Raw genomic sequence first — 23,455 nt, 5'->3', positions numbered from 1 at the left:
ATTTTATTGTGTTAAGGTAGGACAGTATATTCTGTAGAATGCTAATTTCTAGGAATTTAATACTGATTTGTGACCTAAAATTTGATCAATATTTGTGAACATCTCATGCATTCACTTTTTGTTGGGTGTTGAGTCTTTTATGGGTTTATTGGTTTGAATTTATAATTAAGTTATATGGTCTGCTTATATTTTAATATATGCTTATTTTTTATGTTTTTATTTTATTTTTGAGAGAGAGACAAAGTGCAAGTGGGAGAGAGGCAGAGAGAGAGGAAGACACAGAATCCGAAGCAGGCTCCAGGCTCTGAGCTATCAGCACAGAGCCTGATGTGGGGCTTGAACCCATGGACTGTGAGATCACGACCTGAGCCGAAGTTTGATGCTTAACTGACTGAGCTACCCAGATGCCCCAATCTACTTATTCTTTAATATCTGAAAGATGTGTGTAAATATTTCAAACTATAACTGTTGACTTACATATTTTGTGTTTGCAATTATCAATAATTTGTAAGAAAATAAAATATATTTGTACATAGAATTGTTTACTGTTTATTTTTAATATATGTAAAATATATGATTAGATTTGACAACAGTCTACAATTTCTGATGTTAAAAACATAGTGTGGCTGAGGAAATCTTTTTGTTTTTGTTTTTGTTTTTGTTTTTTCTCACACTGTGGTTTGGAATTCTGAACCCCTCTTCAGAATGAGGGACTCATTTACTCTGATGCTCAGGATGTTGGTTGTTGATGGTCTCAACTGAAGTCCCTCCCTAAAAAATGGTCTCAGCGAAAGGGACTCACACATCAGGTGATGTCTCCTAGTCTACATCTAATGACTGATCAATATGGACATTTAAAGACCAGGTCCCTTGTGTCAAGGAAGGATGGCTCTGTAGAGCTATACCAGCTCCAGAGCATCCTATGAACTGGGACATTTGTTACAACCCCATCACAGTTAAAGCCCTCCTTTTGCCCAGCCCTATTTCCCTCTGTCCCTCAGAGAAGTTAATCCCAGAGCACTCCCCAACAAATTGACTGCATGTAAATATCCATCCCAGTCTTTTCCCCAGGGGGAATCCAACCTTAAACAATGCACTTGCACTTGTGACACTGAGTGGTTTAAGAAATGAATTCGTGGGGAACCTGGGTGGCTCAGTTGCTTAAGCATCCAACTCTTGATTTTGGCTCAGGTCATGATCTCATGGTCCAGGAGATCAAGCCCTGTGAGATCTGAGCTTTCAGCACAGAGTCTACTTGGAATTCTCTCTCTCCCTCTCTCTCTGCTCATCCTTGGCTCACTTGTGTGTGCTGGATCTCTCTCTCTCACTCTCTAAATAAATAAATAAATAAACAAACAAACTTTAAAAAAAGAAATTCATGATAGTTCTTATAGCATGTAGCTCAACAGATATTTCCAAGGTGGTATCAGCTTCTAAAGAAGCCATCATGACACAGATGATATAAAATAAACAGCAAAGCAATAGAACAAGAGAATAATATCAAAAATTAAAGGATTTGGGAGTTGGGTAGAGAGCTCTTAAGAGATATGTAAAGGCTGCTGAGAGAAAGGCTTGGAAGGGAAGTCAAAGTAAAAATAAAAGTTTGTTCCTAAAAACATTAAGTTGGGGCACTTGTGTTGAGCACTGGGTGTTATATGTAAGTCACAAATCACTAAATTCTACTCCTGAAACCAATATTACACTATATGCTAACTAACTAGAAGTTAAATAAAAGTTTGAAAAAAGAAAAATAAATAAAATAAAACTGCAAAAATGAAGTTTTAGTAGCAAAATCTAACAGTGATGGAACAGGTGAAGGAAAGGCACTTCAAAAACATAAAAAATAGAGAGGCAGTGAGGACAGCTATGTATTAAGATACTGAAAAGAAATCTTAATACTGACAGTGACTTCAAAATATTCACACGACTGGCTCCTTATTCTTCATCTTTTAAATTTCCCTCCTCAGAGAATTCCTTGATTACCCAATCAAGAGCAGGTCTTACTGTTACATTCTATCTCAGTACCCAATATATTTCAAAATAGTATATCACAATTTTTAATTCTTTTATTTATTTGACTCCATTTTTTAGTCAATCATTTGTAAGTGGCTGGACTTCCATGGGTAACAACCATTATCTTTCCCAGTGACCATTAACTCTTGGGTGTTTAGGACTGGCCAAGCACAAAGAGGAGAAAACATGTATCATAAGAACATAGGAGATCTTTGTAATAATGTATTGTGTCAATTCAAGCTAGGTGCAATAAGAATTTGGAAAGAGGATGTTTATTTGACTTGGGAGCTGAAAACTTCTAAGGCTTACAGGCCATCATTTCCTATTGAATTCGCAGATAATTATTAATGTATAATTTGTGACTGGCACTGTACTAGGAATGGGGATTAATAATAATAAAAGAAGTATATATTGTTAAGAACTTACAGTATGCTGGGTCAATTAATAGACCTATAGAAAACAAACTGAAAATAGTAAAGACAGATAAAAATCACGTGGGCAAATGAATTCATTTATTCAACAGTTGCTGAGGTGAACTTAAAATTGCCAAACCGTACGAGCTGTGGGTCATCATTTCTACTCAGTGAATAAATTGAAAGGTGAAGAATGGCAAGTCCCCAGATGGCTTTAGTTTGGTTTGGCTCTAAAATACAAATCCTGTACTCTTAAAGGGAAAATGATACTTCAGCATTTTGTTTCCATGGGGGAAAAACATGAAGTATTGTAAATCTTTGAAGAGGAAGTTCATTGTCACCAAGCTTTTAGCTTCAGTTCCAAAAGGCAAAAATAAATCTGTATGTTTGGATAAACACTATGAATATTTCAATTACCAATAACTGAAAACAAATTCTGATTTTATTTTAGTTTCTCCCCTTAAAAAATATTTGAATGAAATAGTTGTTTCCTAGGCAAGTTACTGATATACAGTAGCCAAAGCACATAAATTTTGGCTTTCTTTTTTTGAGCTGCCAGTTCAATTACATAAATTATCTAAGTTTTCTAAAGTTTATGTTGGAAGTTATTTCCTAAAATATTCTGATGTAAAATTTTCTTATTAAGGTTTATCAATAAATGTCTTGTTTTATAAGAATCAAGATAACATAATTCTCGATGAAAAAATACACAGGTACCTAAAATAATTTCACATAGTTATATATGTGAAAAATAATGAACTTAATTAGATACAATTTTTAACTTAGAATTCTACTTTTGAATAAAAGATAGATAATAACTTTTCCACTACAGTCTACGTGCTAATTTTCTTTTTGTATATATTTTAAAGATTTAGTTTTAATTAATTTATATCTTCTTTATTTGTTTTGGTTTAACTAAGCCATTCTATCACCCAATATAAAAAAAACCCTTTATTTCCATTATTAAATGTAAGCAAGTATGTTTTTATTGATGGGATACATTTGAATGATCAATTGTTTCATACATCAGTCAAAAACTTGTAATCTTTAATCTCATGCCAACTGATCTAATATGTTCCACTGGACTCTCATAAAAAATGCAACAGATGATCAATAAATATGCCCCAAAGGGCATTTAATGTCAAAAGAACCTTTCAGCATTTAAAGCCAAGGATCTTGTTTGTGCTACCTGTGATGAGGACTGGTATTTTTAAGATGATATTCATTCATTCCTCTTCCATCATCTGTAAGTTTCCATTCACTGAGATGATTAACAAGTATCAGACTTTCCCTATGGAGCAGGCCAAAGCTGGTATCTGCTTTCTAAGACAATGAGGTTGATGCCAAAAAAAGTACAGAATTATTGAGGCAAAGTTTTGGCTACTCAGACTTCAACATTTATTTGCTTTCTGCGCTTAAATGTATGCTACGATAGAAGCCAACCATTTTGTAACTTTTATAGCACAGTCAAATCAGGTCAGAGGAAAGCTAGAACAAAAATTTCCATATACTGAATGCTCATTATATAACTAGAACTCTGCTTGATTTTTTCTTCACAGCAAACCAGTGAAATAAGCACCATTATGCAAAGACCACAGAATTTAAATAAGTTAGAGAATCCTACATAGCTAGAGGGACAAGGAGCCAGGATTGCAAATTTGGAAGCTATCCTGACCCTAACCTTGCCCTCCTGCCCACTGTTCCCCCCAATCTACACATACACACATAGAAATCATCTGCTAATAGTTTATCCAAATAAATCCATCTCTCTTAAATATAAATATTTTATTGGAAGTTTTAAAAATTCATACATTATAAGAAAAATTAAAGATTATAAAACTGCCATAAATATGAGAAAATTCACTAGAATAAAAAGTTGTCACAAGCATTTGGAAACATAATCCAACATTACAACATAAATACCACTACACACAACAAGAAAAAATCCCCTTAATGTAGCAATTGTCAATATAATGGAAGACCAGAAATATAGGAGCTCAGAATAGGTGTACAGGCTGCTGTAGGTAACAAGCAAACAACAGAAGTAGGAAAGTGGAAACTGGTAGAAGGAAGGAAATAGAAGTAAAATAGTAAAAAATATCAGAAATAAAGGCTTAAATTACAGAAATAAGAGAGAGTAGATACTGAAGAAGCCATATATACATACATACAATGCACAAAATAATAAACATAAAAGATAGGAAAAGGTAATTTGTTGTACATATAACTGAAATTCCTAAAGCAGAAATGAAACTATGAAACCAAACAAAAAGTTCAATATATAATTAAATAAATTGCACTGAGGGGCGCCTGGGTGGCTCAGTGCTTAAGCATCCAACTCTTGATTTGGGCTCAAATCATGACTTCATAATTTGTGGATTTAAGCCCCGTGTCTGGCTCTGTGCTGACAACACTAAGCCTACTTGGGATTCTCTCTTTCCTCTCTCTCTACCCCTCCCCAGCTCATGCTTGTATGTGCGCTCGCTCTCTCTCTCTCTCTCTCTCTCTCAATAAATAAACTTAAAAACAAACAAAAAAAAAAGAAATTTCTCTGAAATGGAAGAATCATATTGCTTCCATACATTGAAAGACATTGTGATCAAGGAAACTTTATTCAGAGCAATGAGACATCTCTTTGTAAAGTTATTGCACTTCCAAATTTAAAAGCCAAGCAAAAATGATCACATCGCATATATAAGAAAGAAGAAAAGGCTGGCATCAGACTTCCACACAACAACATTCCACATAAAACTTATTCACATTTACTCAAACTCTCCCTTGGGTATAAAGGCTAAAGGCAAATGGCTTTGAGCCTGACATTCCAAAAAGAGTGGTTCAACTGGGAGCTATATCTTTTTAGTACCTACCCTTGGGAGTCACATAGTATCACTTCTGCCATATTCTACTGATTGAAGTTGTCAAAAGATCTATCAAGATGTAAAGGGAGGAAACAGATTCCACTTCTCAGGGCCAGGAATGTCAAAGCCACTGTCATGGACTAAACAGTGTTCCACTAAAATTCACTAATCACCAGGACCTCAGAATATGACTGTCTTTGGAGAAACAGACTTTAAATACGTGATTAGGATTAGGTGAGATCATTAGGGAAGGTCCTAAACCAATATAAATGGTCTCCCTATTAAAAGAGGAAATCACGACAAAGACCATGTGAAAGCAGAGGAAGATAGCCATCTACAAGCCAAGGAGAGAAGCCTTAGAATAAATCAACCCTGCCGACATCTCCATCTAGAACTTCTGGCCTCCAGAACTGTGAGCCAATAAATTTCTGTCATTTAATCCATTAAGCCTATGGTACTTTCTTATGGCAGTCTTAGCAAACTAATTCAGTTACATTGTAAGAGGATTATGTGGGATAGAAGATCATGGAGTCACTTAGGAAAATGCAGTTTTCTAGAACCAAAATTTAGAAACAAACAGCCACAGTACTGCTTCTCAGCCTTTTGCTAAGATCAAGTATAGAAACGAGCAGCCATATGTACAAAAAAAAAATTAAACATTTTTGAGTACACACATACCAAGATTTCTTCATAGTGAAAAAAATGATCAGAAGCAAAGTAAGAAGATACATGAAAAACAGAGAATAACTGCATCTTATATCACACAAAGGGCTCATCTCATTAATAAATATGAGGTAAAAGATCTATATGCTGAAAACTATTGAAAGCTCATGAAAGAGATGGAAGCAAACACAAAGAAATGGAAAAACATTCCATGCTCATGGATTGAAAGAACAAATATTATTAAAAGGTCTAAGATACCCAAAGCAATAGACACATTCAATGCAATCCCTATCAAAATAACACCAGCATTCTTCACAGAGCTAGAACAAACAATTCTAAAATTTGTATGGAACCAGAAAAGACCCCAAATAGCCAAAGTAATGTTGAAAAGCAAAGCAAAGCTGGAGGCATCACAATTCCAGACTTCAAGTTTTATTACAAAGCTATAATAATCAAGACAGTATGGTACTGGCAGAATAAACAGACACATAGGTCAATGGAATATAATAGATAATGCAGAAATGGACCCACAAATGTGTGCCAGCTAATCTTTGAAAAAGCAAGAAAGATTATCTAATGGACAAATGTTGCTGGGAAAACTGGACAGAGACATGCAGAATAGTGAAACTGGACCACTTTCTTACACCATACACAAAAATAAATTTAAAATGGATGAAAGACTTAAACGTGAGACATGAAAATATCACAATCGTAGGGGAGAAAATGGGAAGCAACCTCTTTGATCTCAACTACAGCAACTTCTTACTTGACATGTCTCCAGAGGCAAGGGAAATAAAAAAAGAGAGAGAGCTATTGGGACCTCATCAAGACAAAAACTTCTGCATAGTAAAGAAAACAATCAGCAAAACTAAAAGACAACCAACTGAATGGGATATTTGTAAACAACATACCTGATAAAGGGTTAGTATCCAAATCTGTAAAGATTTTATCAAACTCAACACCCAAAAGACAAATAAGTCACTGAAGAAATGGGCAGAAGACATGAATAGACACTTTTCAAAAGAGGACATCCAGATTGCTAACACGCACATGAAAAGATGCTCAACATCACTCATCATCAGAGAAACACAAATCAAAACCACAATGAGATACTACCTCATACCTGTCAGAGTGGCTAAAATTAACAGCTCAGGAAACGACAGATGTTGGCAAGGATGCGGAGAAAGGGAAACACTTGCACTGTTTGTGGGAATGCAAACTGGTGCAGCTACTGGTGAAAAGCAATACAGAGGTTAGTTAAAAATTAAAAATAGAACTATCCTACGACCCAGCAATTGTACTACTAGGTATTTATTCAAAGGATTCAAAAATGCTGATTTTGGGTGCCTGGGTGGCTCAGTCGGTTAAGCGTCTGACTTCAGCTCAGGTCACGATCTCACGGTCCGTGAGTTCGAGCCCCGCGTCGGACTCTGGGCTGATGGCTCAGAGCCTGGAGCCTGCTTCCAATTCTGTGTCTCCCTCTCTCTCTGCCCCTCCCCCGTTCATGCTCTGTCTCTCTCTGTCTCAAAAATAAATAAACGTTAAAAAAAAAATTTTTTTTTAAATGCTGATTTGTAGGGGCACATGCACCCTAATGTTTATAGTAGCACTATCAACAATAGCCAAATTATGGAAAAAGCCCAAAATGTCGATCAACTGATCAATGGATAAAGATGTCATCTATCTATCATCTACCTATCTATCTATCTACACATACATACACAAACATACACAGTGAAATATTACTTGGTTATCAAAAAGAATGACATCTTGTCATTTGCAATAACATTGATGGAAATAGAGCGTATTATGCTAAGTAAAAATAAACTAGTCAGAAAAAGACAAATATCATATGATTTCACTCATATGTGGAATTTAAGGGAAAAAAAAAAAACAGATGAACATAGGGGAAGGGAAGGGAAGGAAAAATAAGATCAAAACAGAGAGGGAGGTAAACCATAAGAGGCTCTTAAATACAGAGAACAAATTGAGGGTTGCCAGAGGTGAGGTAGGTGGGGTAATGGGCCAAATGGGTGATGGACATTAAGGAGAGCCCTTGTTGGGATGAGCACTGGGTGTTATATGTAAGTGATGAGTCACAGGGTTCTACCCCTGAAACCAATACTACACTGTCCGCTAACCTGAATTTAAATAAATAAATTTAAAAAAAGAATCTAGGCAAAGGAAAAATTCATATCCCCCCAAATACCAATTACAGTAAGAGAAAATAAAAATTAAATTATAATTTTCTACTATATTAACAAAATTCAAAGTTTGAAAACTCATTCTGTTGTCAAGGCTCTGGTGAAATAGGTTGTGGTAGTGGAGCATGTGATTTCTGGGAACAGCAAGTTGGCAATATCTAACAAAATTGCAAATGTATCCATGATTTGACCTAGAAATCTTTGGAATTTATCCTACAAATAAACTGGCACACCTATGAAATGACACACATAAGCTTATTCATTGTGACATTTGTTTTGTAATAACAAAAATCTTAAAGCAATATATTTATACAAATTCAAGGAATGGATGAAAAAGTTACACAATATGTCCACTCAATGGAACATTATGCAGCTTTAAAAAATGATACAGTTGCCCCTTATATACCAATGTGGAAAGAAATCTGTGATACATATTTAAAGTTAAAAACATAAAGCATAGGGCAGAATATATATACAAAAATAAGTGTATATATATGATATATATGAATTATTTACTCAAAAAAATAAATGAAATTTTATAGAGATTGAGAGAGAACACATAAGAATTTTCTACTGTAAATGCTTGAATTTAAGAAATTTGTAAAAAAAAAAAATGTGTTCTGCATACAAATAAGTATGGAAAAGACTAGCTTGAATAAATGCAGGCCTTCTTTACCTCTAAGTTGTTCAGAGAATGTTGTATGATAGTTATTGTTAGTAGCCAAGAGATAGTTAATATTTGGCAGCATTTTCAAATGTGTTTAAATTTACTTTCTTCTTTTCTCTCTCTTTCTAAAAATATCTATTAATATCTTAAGGAACAAAGTTTGAGAAAGTCTATTCTACATATTAAAATGTTATGTTAATAAAATGTCCAACCAGGCGGCAACCTTGGAATGATAAATTTTTGTGGTTATTTTCTTAAATTGAAGGTTAAATATTGTGGTATTACTTCAACATGTCCTCGGTAGAACATTATAATCTGTCCAATAAAAATAACGGCACATTTTTAAACCCCATGGTCTAGGAATAAGTTGCTTTCTACATTTTGTTTGGATTTTCCCCCGTTATTACTTCCTAGAAATAAGGCATCCAACTAAATCTCCTACAGAAGTTCTGTTCTCTTGAAGAAAGGATAGAGCAGGTATTACAGAGGTACCGAGGAGGTAGTGTCCGCTTTTGGTTAAAGTGGTCAGGAAATGATTATTGAAGGGAAGGTGAATCGGCCCTTGAACTAGTACAAGGAGTGAAGGTTTGAAAATGTCATTCCCAGAAAAACTATGGGAACTCTAAGGGACGATTCTGACTTAGCTAAGGTGACATGGTACACAGTCACAAAATGGGTCTCTTCCTGGGATCCCTGTTAAGAATTTGTTTGTGGGGGGCACCTGGGTGGCTCAGTCCATTAAATGCCCAACTCTTGATTTCTGCTCAGGTCATGATCTCACAATCATGGTATCCAGCCCTGAGTTGGGCTCTGTGCTGAGTGTAGATCTTTCTTAGGACTCCTCTCTCTCTCTCTCTCTCTCTCTCTCTCTCTCTCTCTGCCTCTCCCCACTCATGATCTCTCATTCTCTCTCTCTCAAAATAAACAAATAAGCATTAAAAAAAAAGAATTCTGAGAACTCTGCTTGTCATTTTTTTTTTCTTTCCTTGAGCCAATACAACACTGTCTTATTTACTGTAGCTTCATACTAAGTTCCCACACTATGGCAAATCCTCATTCCCCAGTCTTCCTTAAGTCTCCGACCTGATCTTGGACATTTAGTGTACCACATAAATTTTATCAAACTCCTTGAAATTCTTTCAATTATTCAGCTGAGTAACTTTTAACCAAAGACTTTTCTGGGACTTATACGCTATTTTTTTTTAAGTGCTTGCCTTTGGTAATAATCAGTACATAATACAGGATTGCATTGTGGAAAGAGTCATAGGCCTTTCCATCCTCTACATTTTCTACCCTGGTGAAATCGGGTGAAGCATTCTTTAAACCCTCTGAATCTCTGATTTTTAACTTATAAAATACACACAATAATATGTATCCCATAAGGTGGCTTTGAGGGTTAAAGGTATAAATGGAAACTTTGGGCTTCTTTATGTGTCCAAAATGTTAAAAGCACGTGGGAAGATAATACAAATACATTCAGGAGGCAGTTTCTCAATTCAGAAGCATGTAATTTAGTAAAGGACAGAAGCATACACAAGAGCAAACTTAAAGTCTAATATAGGAACTGAAGGATAACAGAAATTGAAATGATTTCAGAAGACATAAATTATTTCCCTTACAGAGTTATTCCCATACGGACTGAGTATTACAATTTCAAGTTAGTATTTATAACTAAGGTAGCTATGCATAAATCCTGATTCTATTAGAAGTAAATGTTCTTGGCATCTAAATCCATGGAAAATTGACTTTTCGATCTCAGGCAGTAATTGACCGCCAGAGAAAAATATACAATTCTTCTTTCAGAAAGCCCCAATTAATTGTCAAGCCCAGTCAAACCCATCATTTAGTCAATTTTCAGGATTGTTGCTCTGTGTATAATTTTATAGTCATGTCCAAATTTGAATTGGGATAAATTATGATTGAGTACACTGACAGTTTTCTCCAGAATGATGTGGACTTGATGCTCACACTGATTGAATTAATGAATCCCTTGGCACAGCCAGAATATTCCCAAAGAACAAACTCAGAAGAAATTATTATCTTAAATCCCAGTCTTTTCAAAATAGTCATAGCTGTGAATGTTCCCCCATTTCTGTTTTCTTGGAAGATTAGCAGTCAATTAGATGCTGACTAGCCCGAATACAGCTTGGATTGTGGCTTTTGACTTGTACCTTATCTAATGAGAGAGCCTGCTGTGTTGTCTGGGTTCTCCAGCAAAGAGGGAGGTGTCAAATATTTGTCTGTGGCCTAATTCTGGGCTCAACAGACACTAAGGTTCATCTTGGATTTCCTAGCAGGCTTAGTTAGAGAGGGCCTATCATGGATTCTTAATTCTTTAGGAAAACATTAAAAAGTGGCTTCTAATTAGCCTCATGCAATGGTAAAAGATTACCCAGAGGGGGTGTATTTTGACAGAAAAGTGTTAAATTAGACTTAGAGACTTCCTACAATAATCTGTGTTAAGATTCTTCTAAATGGACTATGGAGTTTAAACTTAAAAAAGATTATTTTAGCCATTACAGCTCACCAACAATTTGACTAATTATATGTTTTAAATATACACAGGGTTATAGCACCATTTGCTTTATTTTATTCTTTGTCTGTTCAGGGCTCTATTTGGTAAGCCTAATTTGATTACCATGAAATTGTGAACCTTGCATTTCATCATAGTTCTAAATAAACTATCATTCATCATTTTGTTTAATAAAGATTTAAGTTTTAGCTCTGTGTCAACACTGGAAATATAAAAATGTAGAAAGTATTAATGTACACCCTACAAACATCAATCAAGTAAGGAAACATACAAGCAATATAAGAAAAATATAAGCACATTTTAAAAACTGTACAGAATCACTAAAGTGGCAAAGCAAAGCATCAGTTGAGACAGAGAATGATGGCAGGCAAGAGAACATTGTGGAGTTTATAGCCCAACAATCTAGATGGAGATCATGAAGTCCTAGGAGCCGCCAATGGTCGTCAGCCATGTGATACCTCCTGAAGGTAATGATGTCAGTGCCAACGAGGACAATAAGAGCTAACACTGAGCATTCATTCTCCGCCAGATAACATTCTAACGACTTTACATAACACATTTAATGCTCAGAACAACCCCAGGATATTCATTCAATATCACCCCCATTTTACGGATGAGGAAACTGAGGCACTGAGCAGTCAAGTATCTCCCCCAAGGTCACACCAATAGTCAATAGAGGACTTGTTGAGGTATAATTCAAACTCAGACAAAGACTCCAGAGTCTGCTTTTATAACTAGCAAACCATGGGGAAATAAAGAATAACATAGGTAACAGATTTCTCTCTTAGATGACTGCATGGATGTCATGCTGGTATTAAAAATACACATGAAAGGAGGATGAGCATTTGTTGTTGGGGTGGGGCAGGTAATTAACTTTTACTTGTGTTCATGTTGAATTTGAGGGTCTTGTAGGAGATCTAAATGCCATAGGGTGCTGTTAGAAGTAGGTATCCAGAGCTGGTTTGAAAATTAGAGATATGTATTTGCAGGGCATTGTACTGAAGTCGTAAACTCACCCAAGAGTGGGTAAAGTCAGAGGATATCCCAGAATGCAGCTATGGAGTATATCAATATGGATTGCGCAGGCAGAGGATGGTGAACCAGCAAAGAATTCTGATCAAAACAGCCAGAGAGAAAAGAAAGAGATTTCAAATGTCTGGGGGAAGGAGAGGAATTCAAGGGAGTGTAAATATCAAGCACAGGTCAAGTAAACTAAGGAACAAATACTAATGATTCAATATGATAATTAAGTTCTAATTGCAAATTCAGGTAAAAGGTGAAGAGAAAATTCAGAGTTTGGTTTCCTAAATAGTAATTCTAAATGTCTAAATAAGTAACCAAATGCCTAAAATGACATAGTTACAGGCCAATTTCTTTACATGGTGATAAGGAGGTTAAAAAATGAATATAGAAGGTTAAATTATCTTTTCCGTGCTCTACTTCAAGTACCCAATCATCTTTATGGATTTCTATGCTCATCTTTGCTACTTCTATCAATACTCTGTACCTATCCTGAATCAAATGTTAGGTAATCAAGCACCTATGTCAAAATATACAAAGCAGTTAAACAATCAGAAGTGATGTTGCTATGAAAAACGAAACAGTGCACCTGAGTGACTCAGTAGGTTGATTGTCAGACTCCTGATTTTGTCTCAGGTCATGATATCATGGTTCGTGAGTTTGAGACCCAAGTCCATCTCTGCACTGACAGTGTGAAGCCTGCTTGGAATTCTCTGTCTCCCTCTTCTTCTGCCCCTTCCCATCTTGCCTTCTCTCTCTCTCTCTCTCTCTCTCTCTCTCTCTCTCTCTCTCTCTCTCAAAAATAAACTTGAAAAAAAAGAAAAAAAACAAAAAGCAATATTAAACTCATGAAGGAAATACACGGATAAATTTACATAAGCCAATTAGTTAGGTAATCTTTAAAAGCACTAAATTCATTCAAACAAGATCATTTGTACCTACATAAGGCTCTCAGCCATGAAGGAATCACTGAATAGGTGGAAATTGAAGATACAAGGAAACCAAGGACTTTGAAGCTAAAATAATGTGCCAAAAGTCACACAGCTAACAGTAGTAGAATATAAATCAGGACTCATCTCCTGATTACAACTTAAGTGTTCATTTGGCTACACTATAATGTGTCCTTACAAACTTTGTAGTCTAAATAATTGGAACTTGCCCTCGAAAATCCTTATATACCTTAATGAATCAGTTACATTAAGTATTTACACATAGATTGATAAATAAATTGAAGTTTGAGTGTGTGTGTGTGACTGAACCTATTACTAAGTATGTTGCAACTCTTTATTATTCTTGTAGCTGGTAGATAAAGTATCCGTTAATTAACGGAAATATTAGCTGTCAAAGAGAATGTCTATCTCCAAGGAGTGTGCACAAAGATACATCATCGGTATCAGTTACCATTAGTGTCTTGACATTTTGGCCTAGTGATTATCCTCCACAAACAGCTGAGGAAAACCTTCCGAATAACAATGCTCAGAAAGATGGGGACTTTTTTTTCTCTTTGCCAGCGCAAACATGCCTATGTACAGATGTTACATTCCTTCACAGTGTATGGTCTGAGTACTTTAAAGTTCTCTTTAAAAAGGGGGAGCATGGCTTAAATTTAGGGAAACTGTGGTATTTTATTCTAACCTTTGCTTTCTAAGAAAGGAAACCAGGGGATTGAATCCAAAACTTTAAATATTTAGGTTTTTGAAAAAGCGATATTGCCTTGCATGTGCAATGCAACCTATGTCTGTGCTAATTAGTCCAAAGAAATAAATAGCTTTGTTCTGTACATTTATCTGTATGTATAGTCTACTTCAGTTAAAAAACCTCCTTTTTAAAACAAGAATAAGCAGGGGTACTGGTTGGCTCAGTCAGTTGAGCATCTGACTTTGGCCCAGATAATGATCTCGAGGTCCATGAGTTCGAGACCCACACTGGGGGCTGACAGCTCAGAGCCTGGAGTCTGCTTTGGATTCCATGTCTCCCTCTCTCTCTCTCTCTACCCCTCCCCTGCTCACACTCTATGTCTCTGTCACAGAGTGACAATGTAAAATAATAATGTAAAATAAACAATGTAAAATAAATAAACATTTAAAATGATAAAAAAATAAAAGAATAAGCAGAAACCATTATAATTGCTATGTCTTAGTCTAAATTTCAAGTCTTGTGATTTCAATAAATCATGAATTAAAACTGGAACGTTTTCATTCCTTAAATACAAGAGAAATTTTTGAAACAAAAAAAAAATACTAGGGATAAGCATACTAGCAGTTTTATCATGGAAGTAAAAGTATTTTATGCAGGTAAAGAAAATGGAATTTTTTTTTGCTGAGAATATATTCATCCTTGCTCACTAAAATCTCTCAGATTGGCAATAAACTCAGAGCATGTAGACACAAATCACTTTAGAGGATTACGTATAGCCGTCAGCAAAATTAATTGTCAGAGATGACTGGGGAAGGATCTCAAAAATAAGAAACCCCGAATTAAGATCAATTATAAAAATGACCAAGTAGGTAAAATGCATACAAAGGTCAGGTGTATCACAAATAAGAATCTATAATGGAATTTGGGAGCTAGAATCTCTCAGTGATCCTATAATTTTAAAATGTCAAATTGGAAATTTTTACTGCAAAATAAGCTCTTCTAGAGAAGGGACGATGAAGTATAATGTCTTTTTATTATTATTATTACTCCTTTCACCTGTTTCCATATGGCAAGCACGCAATAGATGCCTGTTGAATAAGTAAACTATTAGTGAGCTCTCCTTGGCACAAACTGTTGCCTTAGAAATGTTTTGTTTCTTCCATTAGAAATTCTAATAAGCTGTTTCTCTGAGACACGAGTATTCCTGATAGGCTCATTTAAACAATGCTGAGGACAGCAAGTTCCTAGAGAAATGCAAGCCTCCTTCACATTGATATCTTACCCAACTGAGTGTAGGGGAGATATTCCAGGATGTCTTTTTTCATCAACATGTTTTCAGGATAAAGGGAAGGAGGACAAATCAGGAGAAATGAAAAGTATTGGTGTGGAAGGGATATCGGTGTTCTATGGAAAAAACCAAACAAGCCCTAACAGAATTAGAGGCCTTGGTACTAATCTAACAGGAGTGTTCCCTAATGTGAGGTCCTACACTTAGCCAGATGTTTCTCTGGAGTCTTCAAAGTTGCTGTTGTTGTTATTGTTTGTCTGTTTATTTCTCTCATATTTTTTTTTCTCTTCTCAAGCCCCTACCTCCCCATTTCCAATACCCTAAAACATCATAAATCCTGTCCACTTCCCTTTCTCTCCCCTCCCCCAACCCCAGAGAATAACTAGAATACTAACTAGAATAACTTCTAATTAGTAAGTATCACATTTTTAATTGAAAAGATGTTCAATTACCAAATACATTGTGCATATATCTCCATGTGAAGCAAACCGTATCAAATGAACAATCGGCTAAGAATATTTTTTTTTTTCCCCTCTGAGGTAGTTTGAAACCCAAGCCAGATTTGGCTGAAGTGCAGAGATCTAGTTTTCTTTAACCTAAAAATATGTAGTAGTTGAATTCCACAGAAGGATTTGGCAATGCAGTAATATGTTTCTAACCAGGGCCTAATTTCTTGCTATTACCAGTGGTTTATGGTCAAAGCATTCCAGTCAGCACATTGTAAAAGACATTTGGGCGAGTGGTTCACTTAGTGCCAAACTGGAATTGAAATTTCATTCCTGGTAGCCTATCCACACACATCTCTAAAGGCATCCTACTTCTGGAGCTGTGATAAACACAAGCAGAAAAGGAATCAGGGTAGAAAAGCAATCTGATTTGTGGTTTGTTTTCAAACTGGCTTTCCCCTTCACTTGAGTGAACTAACCAACATACACTCAGAATGAGTGCTGCCCAGAGAAGAAAGTGAAATTTAAGATATCTTCCAGTGCAGGAAACTCAAAAATGTAACATTCCTAAACCATTTTTTAAAGCCTATAATTTGTGCTAGAATGATTCAGAGTGATGGGCCTTTCTTTCATGCAGCTGAGCCTTGATGTTACCCCAGGATTCAGCCTTTTCTTTCAGTTTCTCAAGGCCTCCGACAGCTAGGCCTGCTCTACTGGGGCTCCATGTAGCTAGCTGCTCATTCATTTCTTTGAAAGCACTTACAGCATGGGAGTTTATTAGGAGCCCGGCACTGTGCTAGACTCCAGGGGTGCACTGTTAGTCTCTAGAGGGGGTTCCTGACCCACAGCACTTATTACCAGTTTAGGAGCAAATTAGTAGTAAGACCCTTCGAGTGTAGTTGGTACTGTAGTACAAGAAAATCAAGGTGTGATGAGACGCGAAGAATAGAAGGGTGTAGAACCCAATCCATGGCATCAGAGATGGTTTTCTGGACAGACTGAGTCTGAGTCTTGAAGAATAAGGCAGAATCTCACACAGTAAATACTCTGTAACTAGCGCCTACTATTTTTATTACCATTACTATTATTCACACATACAAAAGATAATCATTCATTTCTAGTTCCAGCTGATAGTTGATTGCACAGGAATGACACGTACTTTAGCGGGTACACATTCATTTTTACAAATGACCAAATGGAGAGTTCAGAGCAGCAGGTCAGGTAAACTTTATTGTGAAAATTGGTGGTCTTCTAGAGCTGCCAGTATCATATTAAAACACCCTCTTTCTCTATGTGATCTAAACCAACTGTCCTAAAAGTCTCAATGAATTATAATTATACTGTTGCGAAGAGACGTCTTTGGCTGGTTAACTCTAGACTTACCTCATCCCTAACATGTGGACCTCATACTTCCTGAACTGGGATCCCCTTCTATAGTAATGCGTCAATCATGGAAAAGAAAGGAAGCTAGAATGGTAACTCAGAGTATTAGACCAGTTTTTAGCAAACTGTGGCCCATGGGCAAAATCCAAACCATTGCCTGTTTTTGTAAATAACGTTATTGGACCAAACGTGTGCACTGGTTTAATGGCAGAACTGAGTATTTGAGACAAACACCATATGGCCCCAAAGCTTTTACTATCTGACCGTTTAAAGGTAATAGTTTCTGAACTCTGTATTAGACTATTAAAGTAATTCATAGGAGGTTACTCACCACAATCACTTCTTTCTCACACCCAAGAAAGAAAACCAACACTAATGCTTTTATCTCTAAGTATCCAAATATAAGGGGCCTATTTGAAATAATTACTTGAGTCATTTTATATTTGTACTGTATTGAGTTATTTAAATTTTATAATTATTTTCCTGTTGTGGTTGATTTCCTTATCAATTTATTACTCATAAACATTCCAGAAAGTATAAGCCTACTCTTCTTCTTAAATTTTGTAACCTCTCTTTTGTCCTATTAAATTAATTTTACCTTAAATATGACCTTCATTGATATGTGTGGGAAAAGTATTAGGTAGAATGCTTATAACTAATTATAGTTAATATGAATCCAGACTAGTTTAGTGAATATGAAAAAAAGAATTAGCAGGCTTGTTATTTATAGTCCTGGTCTAGAATTTTCATAATAATTACAGATCTAAATGAATGAGTCACTACTTAAATACCCTCACTGTACAACATCTGGATGTGAGGAAGTGTAGAGATTGAGGGAGTAGACTCTTGTGTTTATAAGATTTACCGATTTGGTTTTTATTTATTTTGAGAGAGAGAGAGAAAGAGGGAGAACAGTGGGGGAGGGACAGAGAGAGAGGGAGAGAGAAAATCCCAAGCAGGCTCCTGCTATCAGTGAAGTCTGACTTGGAACTCGAGCCAAAAACCCGTGAGATCACGACCTGAACCGAAATCAAGAGTCAGAGGCCCAACCAACTGAGCCACTCAGGCAACCCGAAAGATTCTTTTGATGGTAGGACAAACCATGATACTGGTATAGAAAGGCAGAACTCTGTGATTTACAGACCCAAAGTGTTGGTGGGTCGTGCGGAGTTGCACTTCGGGACAGGGGAAGGGCCATTTGGAGCTGTAGGGAGGCAGCTTATGTAAGGCAAGGGGACTGGGGTTAGGCTTCCCAGGCTCCCTGGCAATTGGCTAATTTGAATAATTTCACCTGTGCCACCAAAGACGCTGGTTCTGGTTGTGCAGTACTGGGCACTAGTGCGATTAGGGCTGGTGCACAGAGGCGCCGAAAAGGAATGTCATTGATATGTGGACTTAATCAGCCGATTAAGAAGGGAACGAACCAGCCTCTAGTTCGGGACTTCAAACCTGGGGTCAAGACAACATTTTAAGAACAACTATGTTACATCCTGGAGTCAGACTGCTTAGATTCAAATCTGACTATAATACTAGCTAGTAATTTGACGCTAAGCAAGTTATTGAACCACTTTAAGCCTCGGTTTTCAGATCCTTAAAGTAGAGGGAAAAAGAATGCCTACCTTTCAAGGGCTGTTGTATGATGAAATGAGAGATCTCTATCAGGTGTTTGGCACAGCACCTGGCCCAAAGTGTGTGTCATGTGTAATTGTTGAGGCCAGTTCTACACTTGATACAGGTTTACAGTCTTTTATCCCAGGAAATGCTATTACACAAAATGAGCTTCAGTGTAGATTTTTATTATTATTATTTTTGCTTGTGGCTCTTTAAATATAGAAAGCCAAGTACACATAGGCTGCCTGTGATATCTAAACTCATTTTTCTTTTAACAGCTTGTTCTGCAAAAGCTATCCTAATAATGGTCATATGCTGCTCATCACTGAATTGGTTGTACAATGAATCCAAACCAGTAGGCTATAATTTTGAAAATCACAGCTCAAATAAAATTGCTTTTTATTGATTTTTAAAAGAGAAAACAGCATCATATAATTTTAATTTTCTGCCAAAGCCATAGTAAACTAGAGTTTAACAATGGCCTACGGCATCTTTTTAAACTTAAAATAAAGATCTATTGATTTGCTCACCTGCTCTTTTACTATAGAAAATGAAAACCCTAACTGCAAGCAAATTTCATCTGAAGGTCCTGAAAACAAGACTTTTAGCTAAACACATTCAGACATTATCAGCTTTTTCTGTATCTTCCAACTATGTGATGTTCAATTGCCAGGCCTTCATCATTTAGCCATATTAAAATAATAATTTAGTACAGACTGTTAAATGTTTTCTTTCGAGAAATCAAACCTAGAGTCATAAATGCAATAGGGAATTTGAAAAATTTATGGAATCTTTGTATCTAAATGGAATAATAACATCTTTGATTCTAGTATTCTAACTTCATTGCTTCCAACCACTTTTTTAAGCTTTTGCAATAAAGAAACAAGAGTAGTCCAGCATGAGATTACACAATAGGGCCCAGCATGTATAACTTTGTCTGCTCCAATTGGCTGAGTGTCAGCACATTTGTTTTATACAGTGCATCCAAACAAGTTTTAAATGAAAATGATCTGTTTTCGCATATTTATAATTGTTGCATCCAATCAACTATGTTGGCAGCATGAATCCACAACATTTGTGATGATGTAGACTCTTTCTTGAGCTTCTTATTCAACTTTTTATTTAAGGATATTTAGAAAACATTTTGTTAATTTTGTTTATTTTTTTATTAAACATTTTTCCTTTGTGAGCATATGTGACTATAATTATTAAAGAATTAAGTGATATTTCTATGTTGGCCTATAATCCTTATTCTAAAATACATTTGTTATTTAATATCTATAATAGAATATTAAAATTATGCAATATGCACTGTGTATATAAAACACGTAAATAAGCCATACGACACAAAAGCAAAAGAGCATGGGAATTATCCAGCACTGAGTACAGCAGTAGATATCGCTGTCTATAAATCTACAGCACTCAAAGTCAGCATAGAGTTAGAGACTTGAAGCATTCTACAATTCAGAGAGGACTGAGCTATCATTGATTCAATAGGATCAAGAAAACATAAATCTGTCCTTAGTAATGATTGCCTAACAAGGTGGGGTCTAGACAACCATCCCAATTCCTTGTCTCTTTTAGACCAAATCCTAGGTTTTTGTAGAAATGTATCTGATTAAATGCCTAGGAAAATTTATGAAATTTCAAAAAACGTTCTCTTACAATTTCATCAGAGAATAAGTGCTCGTAGGAAGATTTGCAGATGAGTTTATTTTAAGCATCCTGCTAGCATAAAGAAAAAAACTATAGTTAGCTCCACCCTGAATATTTGGACAAACATTCTTAAAGACTGGCCAAAATTAACATTGTGTTCCTGGATTGCTGAACTTGTTTCGTGACCCATCAATTGGCAGTGAATGTGGGTTGGCTGCTAATCTAGCTTGTTACTCATTCTCAGAAAAGAATGAACTTTTGCTTCTGACATAACCTTTATTTTGATTTGGAAAATATAAAGAAAAGAATGTGACGAAATTAGATTTCTTTGCCACAGTCACTTTCATTATGCAAAACATATTTTTAAGTCATTAAACAAATGATATTGCACTGACAGTAATAATTGCAATATATACAAAGAATATTATATCCTGCAAGTAACAAGCAATAATTGGAGAAAGTCATCTTGTGTTTACCATGAGATGCAAACAGTTTTCATCCTCAAGCTGTCATTTGTATCTTCCCAGGTGAATTTCTTGGCACTGATGCAATTTTGTTCATTGTTCATGCTCATTTTAAAACAGCATCTCTACAATCTTTGCATTGTTCCAGACAAGCCATGCCTTAACATACCAAAATTAAAGGCCTAAAATTAGAAAATGGGATTTTTCTTAGTTTTTAAATGTATCTTCACTTTTTTACTATCTTGCTTCTTTTGTCTCTGCTCTGATACATTTCAGTCTATGCTGACATAACTCCAAAAGAACACTTGAAAAAAATTTAGTGTAACAACAAAAAAATGGTAGTTTGCATGCCTACCCCAAAGTTTAGCTGAGCAAACTTTCCTTTTAATTGATTGAATTTCCAAATGAACATATCTATTAGTAAATGTATCTTTCAAAATCCACCTGATGTGTTTCCAACATTTATCATTTTTGAAAAGTTATGATGAAAAAATTATATCACTATCAAGTATAAACACAATGCTAAAGTTTCAACAAAAGCTTTTATTTTCACATAACTATCACAGGAGACAGCCTCTAGTGGCTTGACTACTTTTTTCAGAGAGAGGCAGAGTCATTGTTTTTTTTTTCCTGATTAAAACATAAAGTTATATAATCTATACTTATTAGTATAACTAATATAAATGGAGACAGAGAGAAATCAGCTTCCCATTCTTTAATGCAGATTTGGTTTGTGTAAGGTGCTTTCAGCTCTCAGAAGGTCAAAACAGACGCCTAAGGCCTTTCTACTTAAAGCGTAGGCCCTGGAAATACAGCATCAGCCTCACTTGGGAGCGTACAGATTTGCTGAATTAAAATCCTAGATGTAACAAGATCCCCAAGTGATTCAGATGCACATTACAGTCAGAAAATCACTAGCCTAGTCAAGAGAATGTTTCGTTATTTCACAGAACTGGAAAGGAGTTTCTAGCTCCCCAGGCAGCATCTCTTTTTTGACAGGGAGGAACATATCTCACAAAAGCCTCTAACAAACCCCTGTCGGTGCTATTGGCCCCTGCCTGGTGATTCCATTAGCAGGGAGGATGAAATTATCAAGATTGGCTAGGAGTAGGGGCACCTGAGTGGCTCAGTCGGTTGAGCATCTGACTTCGGCTCAGCTCATGATCTTGGGGTCCGTGAGTTCGAGCCCTTGTGTGGGGCTCTGTGCTGACAGCTCAGAGCCTGGAGCCTGCTTTGGATTCTGTGTCTCCCTCTCTCTCTCTGCCCCTCCCCCCCTCTCAAAAAAAAACAGGGGTGCTCAGCCAGTTAAGCATCAGTGGCTTGGCCAGTGGCTCAGCCAGTTAAGCATCTGACTTCAGCTCAGGTCATGATATCATGGTCTGTGAGAGCCCCTCGTCGGGCTCTGTGCTGACAGCTCAGAGCTTGGAACCTGCTTCAGATTCTGTGCCCCCCTCTCTCTCTGTCCCTCCCCTGCTCATGCTCTGTCTCTCTCTCTCTCTCTCTCTGTCAAAAATAAACATTAAAAAAAAAAAAAAGATTGGCTAAGACTAATCAATATTCACTCATATTCACTCTGAGGCTAAAATAGGGTCAGCTTTCCCGGGCACACAGTCACACAGAGGCTCTGCTACTGAGAAAGGGTCAGGAAGAGTAAGGTACCAGATGAACAGCAACACTGACCACCAAAATTATTGCTGCCTCCTGGTTCTTTATCCAGACATGCCTTCAAAGACATGTCATGAGACTTTCAAGTGATACCACAGGAATCCATTTCTGTGACAATGACTGTAATCAGAAGGTCAAATAAAAGTCTTCTTAAGACTATTCTAATGCATTGTCTCTTTTTATGACCTTTTTATAAACAAAATATGGTACACAGTGTGAATGTATACATGGTGTTGTGGGTTGTTTTTTTTTGGGGGGGGGGTTTTGCACTGTTATGCACACTGTTATTTGTAGATTGAACAAATAAGAGTAAATATTCTCTCAAATTTATCTTGAAGACAGGACACGGTGAGAAAGATAACAGGATGTTTGTGTTAAGTTCCAGTCTCAGTGTCTTAAAATACATAAAATAGTTTGACATAGCTCGGTTTTTAAAGTACTTGAAATGAGTTAACAAAATTAATTAATTTAGTCAACAAATACTGAGCATTTGCCATGTACCAGGCATTATTTTAATTGTGACTATACAATTAGTGTATAGAGATTGACAGAACAGTCAAGATCAGGGAACACGTAGGGGCATATGATTCATATGGGAACATATGATTCATATGTTTCAGCCCCGCCTTGGGCTCTGTGCTGACAACTCAGAGCCTGGAACCTGCTTCCAATTCTGTCTCTCTCTCTCTCTCTGCCCCTCACCCACTTGCACTCTCTCTCTTTCTCTCTCTCTCTCAAAAATAAATAAACATTAAAAAAAAAAAAAACCTGAGAATAAACTGAGGGTTGATAGGGGATGGGAGGGAGTGGAAAGTGGGTGATGGGCATTGAGGAGGGCACCTGTTGGGATGAGCACTGGGTGTTGCATGGAAACCAATTTGACAATAAATTTCATATTTAAATAAATAAATAATAAAAAAATTTAAAAATTAA

At 36.2% G+C, this 23,455-nt stretch overlaps 1 long non-coding RNA gene across 2 annotated transcripts in view; it reads right to left on the bottom strand.

Moving 5' to 3' along the window:
* The window catches only part of LOC125919380 (uncharacterized), a 69,186-nt gene that overhangs the window by 18,391 nt on the left and 27,340 nt on the right, over positions 1-23,455 (bottom strand). The window contains exon 4 of one of the 2 annotated variants that reach the window (XR_007456744.1): positions 20,711-21,039. The exons of the other annotated variant lie outside the window; for it this stretch is intronic. This is a non-coding gene — a long non-coding RNA (uncharacterized LOC125919380). Of the gene's footprint in view, positions 1-20,710; positions 21,040-23,455 lie in introns of those variants that run through there. 2 annotated transcript variants of the gene reach the window in all.

The sequence above is a fragment of the Panthera uncia genome, chromosome B4 (genome assembly GCF_023721935.1).
Source record: "Panthera uncia isolate 11264 chromosome B4, Puncia_PCG_1.0, whole genome shotgun sequence".
Lineage (NCBI taxonomy): Eukaryota > Metazoa > Chordata > Mammalia > Carnivora > Felidae > Panthera > Panthera uncia.
Note: the sequence above shows the minus strand (reverse complement) of the source record. Positions and strands in the feature narration are given on the sequence as shown.